The following is a 6,926-nucleotide window of genomic DNA, read 5'->3' as shown; positions in this document are numbered from 1 at the left end:
TCTGCAGTTCCTCTACTGTCTGCCCGAATCCAGTGTGGACCTGTCTGGTCTTGGCCACCGGCATTATAGAAACCATTGCAGGGTTTTAAGCAAAGAAGTGATATTTTCAAAGGTGTTGGGATTTTTTACTGTAGGAAGCATGAATAGGAGCAGGGTTATAAGGAGCTGTAGGATTCAGGACATATTTTTGAACACCGTGCCAGCTGACCCTAAGGTTTTGACCTGAGAGACCAGGTAATGCCATCAATAGGGCGAGCTGCAGGTACAGCAAGTCTGGGATAAATATTTCTAAGGTTTTATGGTCTTTGGTGGCCTCTGCTGTGGCTTGTATCCAGGGCCTCTTCTCTGCGTATTTCTCATGATCTTTACTGCCAGTCCTCTTCAATTTTGCAACTTTTTTGGTCTTAGCTTAATTTTCTAGGCATTCTATTGGCTGGTTCCTCTTACTTAGACCATAATTTATAAATTTCGCTAAATAGTCTCCCTCAGTTACTGGTCCTTAAGGAAATATGAAGGACTCCTAGTTGGGGAGGGGTATCCTAATATTTTCATTAGTTTTCTCATAATTTCTTTCATAAGATTAATTTTTAAATTAACTTCTTTTCTTAAACTTATATTTTATAATAACTTTTAGAAGCAAATTTGTTGCTCATTTTGCAACATTAAAGGGTCAATTGCTTTAGATATAAAGAATATGGGAGCATGTCTTCTTCCAGCTTTCAGCAGAATATTTGAACATTGGGGAAAACTTTTCCTAAGAATAAGCATGAATATACTTTCCATATCAGTCTAATCTCTGACTTCTTTATTTTGGGTCATGTGTAGGAATTGTTGAGTTTACAGTGGATAGGGTGTTTTAAAATCTGCCAACTATTCATGAGTGCCTGGGTTGAAACTATTATTTTATTCCGGTCCCTGCAGAGTTGTGATGGAGGAGCTGGTCCCTGTGGTCAGGTTTGCACTAAAATCACTGCACAGTGAAACTTCCCCAAGGCTGAATTTTTTAATGTTTCATTTTCAGTCTGTTGGTGCCACAGGAGCAATTAAAATGTGTGAATAATGTCTGTTTCCCCCTTGATAAATAATGTGGATGGCCTGCAGTCTGTTAATATTCATGGCAAGGGACTAAATAAGCTATTGTGTTAGTAACAATGTGCATGCAAATTGTAAACATTTATCATCTCCAAAGTTTCAGGCAATTTTCAAAGTAATGTCAGTCGAAACAGATGCTCTAAACTCCCCAAATAAAACAATCGTTAGATGATTTCTCCACATTCTCCAAAAACATTTTGTTTCCTGGTAACTTCTATTTATTATGTCAAATAACATATAAAATCTACTAGAAAGAGAACAGTAATGGATAAAAAGTTTAATGGAATGTCCTCTAAAATTGATTTCCTGTTTCTTTAGATGCTATGAACTATCACTAAAGCATATTAATAATACCTCCCATATGCTGGAATATAGTAGTGAGCTCCCTCTGCATATTTATTAGAAGGTAAGTGACATATATGCTAGTGAAAATTTCTAAATTTTACAATTAGTATTAACTTCACTTATGAAAATCACTGATTCTAATGGGAAACTTCAAAGATTTGGATGTCTTAAAATTGAACTAATAATTTTGACAAGAAGAGAAAACTCTTTAAGAATTATGTCTTCTAGCTCAGCAGGTTGGAGAAGGTAGACATGGATCAGCAAATCTTGACTAATTTCTTCTTATAAAGCCTTCCCACTAAGCATGTGGGAATACAAAGAAATGTAAATCATTGACTTGACCTAAGATGCTCACAATCTAGTTAGTTGGCAGGGTGGTTAAAAGTTAAAACATAAGTAGGCATAGAAGATAATAGATAGTGTATTCATTAAATCGATATCAGCGAAGCATGTTTTCAGTGTTTTGAAAAGAAATATTTTGTGATATAATCAGAAAATTTATGGAGGAAGTGATAGGCAAAGATGTAGCGGAGGTGAACTCTAAACAGCTGAAAGGAGGAGGAAGGCAGTATATTAGTGAGAAATGCCCCAAGAAATGAAGGCCCAAAGAGAAGCTTGAGGCTTGGAGGAGTGGTGGTGGGATTGCGAGGTGAGCAGGTTCGTTTGATCAAAGTGAAGGATAGATACTTGGCAATGAGAGGAAGCGACACCTAAAATCTGAACAAGGCTAAGGCATGGAGACTCTGGTGTGAGGCTCAACTAATGTCGGGAGGTTGGCTTATTGTGTAAGGACTCAAGCCGAATAGAAAACAGCCTTTATTTAAATCCAATCATATATACAATGGAAAGAAGCACTTTCATATTACCACTGTCATTTAAAAATTACTGTTTGAGCCTCTGAACAAGCGTTATTAAAAATAAACTTTTTCACCCTTCCCCCACGCCACCTAGGAAAACATTTTTTTCCTTGACCTTTCTAAACATCTCAGGAAATAAAATAGAGGCTTATACTTGTTTTCACCACACTTAAATTTTTTTATTTGTAAGTAAATTTACCCTCACTCCACACAAGCCAAGAACTAAAATGCAAATAAGAGATATTGGACATAGACAAAAGGTCAAGCATTCTCTCAAGTCTATAAAAGGACCATGTCCAATGGGACTGACAGACAGTAAATGTTTCTGTGAGCTGTGTTTTTCCTAGGTCATGACATAGTGTATTAAATTTGATTTGATCTCAATAACAAACACAGTACTGATCACAGTACTTATTTAGGTTTAGTTTTTAAAGGTTGTTTTTTTTTAAACTCCTTACTTCCCCTGTCATAGAAACCCAACAACATGTTTTCTTTTGTCCCCCTCCACCTTCCACTGGAACCCCCAACTCCATTAATTTCAACAGCAGCGAGGTTGTAGTGTATACAGATCAGGCTGGTAGTGAAGACTCAGGGGAGAAGCCCGATCCTCTGGAAGATCCTAAAACCCAGAAGTAACTGGGCTCTTCCAGCCCCAGCCCTTCTGAGCCCTTCAGCCCAGTTTTACTTCCCAGAGCCACCCCCTCCCCCCACCCTCCCATACCCCATTCTTAAAAATATAACTCTAGGCTTGGGCACTTCCCTACCCGGGGTTGACAGGCTGCAGAAGATGGAAGTGGCTGTTCCTGCTGATGGCAGAGGCGCAGGTATGTTCACAGTTGGAACTCGGAACTCATTTCCCCATAGACACCCTGGAAGCCATGGTGTATTGTTAGGTAGGTTCTATAGTACATGTAGAACCTCAGATGAAGTATGAGAATCAAATGGATTTTTGTGAGTTCTTTTGGGTACCTGCCTACTCATTTTAAGGTTGTTTCCTTAGGAAAATGACTGTGAGTTATAATAATTGACCATAAATATTTTGTGTAGAGGAAGTCCCAGGGGCACAGGCCTAAATTCTTTGCCTGCTGAGAATCCAGACAGATGTGGGCCCTTTTCAAGGGCTTGGCCAACTATACCCCTGCTCCAGGCCTAAGACTTCTGAGCTGTTGGAGAAACCAGGAGCATCCTTAGAGTGAGCACCCAAGAGGGAAATAACAGACCTGAATGGAGAGGGTGTACACGAACTTGGTGCAAGGGCCGGGCTGGGGCAGAAAAAGGGGCTCAGGAAAGGTAGAGGTGAAGATTTCTGAAGATCTTTTAGCCCAAACCCTAGAGGTTTTAACAGTGTTTTATTAAGATAGTTTCTATAGACTTGTGCTGGAGTCATTGGCAGGAAGGTTGTAATAAAAAGCAAATGGAACAAAAACTGTATAGTTAGAGTTCTTTATGAAATAGAGGCCAGAGGTAGAGTTTTCTTGTGGCCTAGAAATAGAGCACATCACAAATGTGTGCAAGTTTGTGATTGCACTGTTCAGATGAAACACAATGTGTGGCTATAACCAAGGCCACACCACCCTGGTCAAAAGAGGAGGTGTGACAGTAGCAGCAGGAAAAGCGAGATCCGTTATGAAATGATGAAAGACTGGAAACCACCACGGAGTAGGAGAAAGAATGATCTTAGCCAATTATAAATCTGTGTGGGGTTCTGCTCTGTAGGAGCAGAAGAGGTTCTGGGGCAGCAGGAGGCAGAGATTGTGATGGAAGGGTCTGATCTAGATTTATTAAATAATTATTGCTCTTGTCACTCTCTTTATTGTGGCCCGGTGAAACTTGGCCGCCTTTATACATCCCGTGGTGTTTACCGCAGCATCATGCATAATAAAGTAGCTCTGAATAAATGTTACTGACAGACTAAGCAAATAAAGTTGAATAAAATAGCATAAAACTAAATAAATATATTGAGGTTTAGACAAAAGGCAAACAAGTATCAGTGCTGCAGTGCTGAAGACACACTGTGTAAGTTTGGAAGTTGGGCTGAGCCTTTGTTGTTCGTTATTATAACTGTTGAGGGTGCCCATTAGTCTTTGCCTTCAGAGGAACTCAATAGAGTTACAAAGAAAAATCAGCCTGTGTGGTGATAGTTTAAGGTTTGTTTTGTGGTCTTTAAAAGTGGTCTCCTAGATACCTGGGCCTTCTTTCTTAACTGAGGGTGTGGTGGGTAATAATGTGGAGGATGAGTTGCTAGCAATCAGTGGTGCAGGTGGTGGTGATGGTGGAGGTGGTAGAGGTGGAGGTGGAGGTGTTGGAGGTGGTGATGGATGTAGTAGAGCTGGTGGAGGTGGAGGTGGTGGTGGAGGTGATGGAGGTAGGGAGGTGGTGATGGATGTGGTAGAAGTGGAGGTGGAGGTGGTGGAGGAGGTGGTGGATGTGGTGGAGGTGGTGGTGGATGTAGTAGAGGTGGTGGAGGAGGTGGTGGATGTGGTGGAGGTGGTGGTGGAGGTGATGGAGGTGGGGAGGTGGTGGAGGAGGTGGTGGAGATGGTGGAGGTGGTGGTGGAGGTGATGGAGGTGGGGAGGTGGTGATGGATGTGGTAGAAGTGGAGGTGGAGGTGGTGGAGGAGGTGGTGGATGTGGAGGTGGTGGTAGAGGTGAAGGTGGAGGTTGTGGAGTGGAGGTGATGGAGGTGATGGAGGTGGTAGAGGTGGTGGTGGAGGTGGTGGTGGAGGTGGAAGTGGTGGTAGAGGTGGAGGTGGTGGTAGAGGTGGAGGTGGTGGTGGAGGTGGAGGTGGTGGTGGAGGTGGAGGTGGTGGTAGAGGTGGAGGTGGTGGTGGAGGTGGAGGTGGTGGTGGAGGTGGAGGTGGTGGTGGTGGTGGAGGTGGTGGTGATGGTGGTGGTGGAGGTGGTGGTGATGGTGATGGTGGTGGTGGAGGTGGAGGTGGTGGTAGAGGTGGAGGTGGTGGTAGAGGTGGAGGTGGAGGTGGTGGTGATGGTGATGGTGGTGGTGGAGGTGGTGGTGATGGTGATGGTGGTGGTGGAGGTGGTGGTGATGGTGATGGTGGTGGTGGAGGTGGTGGTGATGGTGATGGTGGTGGTGGAGGTGGAGGTGGTGGTGGAGGTGGAGGTGGTGGTAGAGGTGGAGGTGGAGGTGGAGGTGGTGGTGGTGGTGGAGGTGGTGGTGGAGGTGGAGGTGGTGGTGGAGGTGGTGGTGATGGTGGTGGTGGAGGTGGTGGTGATGGTGATGGTGGTGGTGGAGGTGGTGGTGATGGTGATGGTGGTGGTGGAGGTGGTGGTGATGGTGATGGTGGTGGTGGAGGTGGTGGTGATGGTGATGGTGGTGGTGGAGGTGGAGGTGGTGGTAGAGGTGGAGGTGGTGGTAGAGGTGGAGGTGGAGGTGGAGGTGGTGGTGGTGGTGGAGGTGGAGGTGGTGGTGGTGGTGGAGGTGGTGGTGATGGTGATGGTGGTGGTGGAGGTGGAGGTGGTGGTAGGAAAGAATTTTTGCTGAGGGGCTTAGTGTGTGTTCAATCCATTGACACTTTAAAAAAATTTTTTTTAAAGACTTTATTTTTTAGAGAGGAGAGAGAGAGAGAAAGAGAGAGAAGGGAGAGGAGCAGGAAGCATCAACTCCCATATGTGCCTTGACCGAGCAAGCCCAGGGTTTCAAACCAGCGATCTCAGCACTCCAGGTTGATGATTTATCCACTGCGCCACTACAGGTCAAGCCTCAAGCCATTGACTCTTACAGCCAGAGGAGCGCTCCCAGAAATTGGGAATGAAGTGTGGCTGCAGAAATTGACCCTTCTCTTAAAAAATTCAGCCTATGTGTTACATTTTGGCATATGAGTTGGGGGTGGGGATGGAGGACTGCTTCACGCTAGTCTATAGCAGTGTTTTCAACTGCTGGTCCATGGACTGGTGCTAGTCCATGGACTGGTGCTGGTCCGCCAGAAATTTTGTGCTGGTCCATGAAAGAGTAACCACCCTAATATTGTATGAAGATTATAGACCCAGTGATCTTAGTCGAACTCACTTATGTTCACGGTGATTGCCACTTATCAGCCTGTATCACTGATGAAAATACTATCAAGATTGTCTTAAATATCTAGGCCCGTTTGAACAACTTTTGCATTGTGGAGAGTATTTACAAATTGTGCACAATAGACATAAAAACATCCAGACAAACTTAAGTAGTAGTCAACGCATCCTACATGTGGAGTTCAGAAATCAAGCACCAGCCTGACTGGGTGGTGGCACAGTGGATGGAGCATCAGTCTGGGGTGCTGAGGACCCATGTTCTGAGCCCTGAGGTGGCTGGCTTGAGCACGGCTTGTCTGGCTTGAGCACAGGCTCACTGGCTTAAATGTGGGATCGTGGACATGACCCCATAGCCACTGGCTTGAGCCGAGGGGTCACTGGCTTGACGCCCAAGGTTGCTGTCTTGAGTCCAGGGTTGCTGGCTTGAACAGGGGGTTGGAGTACCCTCCCTCCCCGCCATCAGGGCACATATGGGAGGGTGGTCAATGAGCAACTAAGGTGCAGCAACTATGAGTTGATGATTCTCATTTCTCTCCCTTCCTGCCTGTCTGTCCCTGTCTGTCTGTCTATCTGTCTCTCTTTCACTAAAAAAAAAAAAGAA

The sequence above is a fragment of the Saccopteryx bilineata genome, chromosome 11 (genome assembly GCF_036850765.1).
Source record: "Saccopteryx bilineata isolate mSacBil1 chromosome 11, mSacBil1_pri_phased_curated, whole genome shotgun sequence".
NCBI classification, from domain to species: Eukaryota; Metazoa; Chordata; class Mammalia; order Chiroptera; family Emballonuridae; genus Saccopteryx; species Saccopteryx bilineata.
This window is presented reverse-complemented; position numbering follows the sequence as displayed.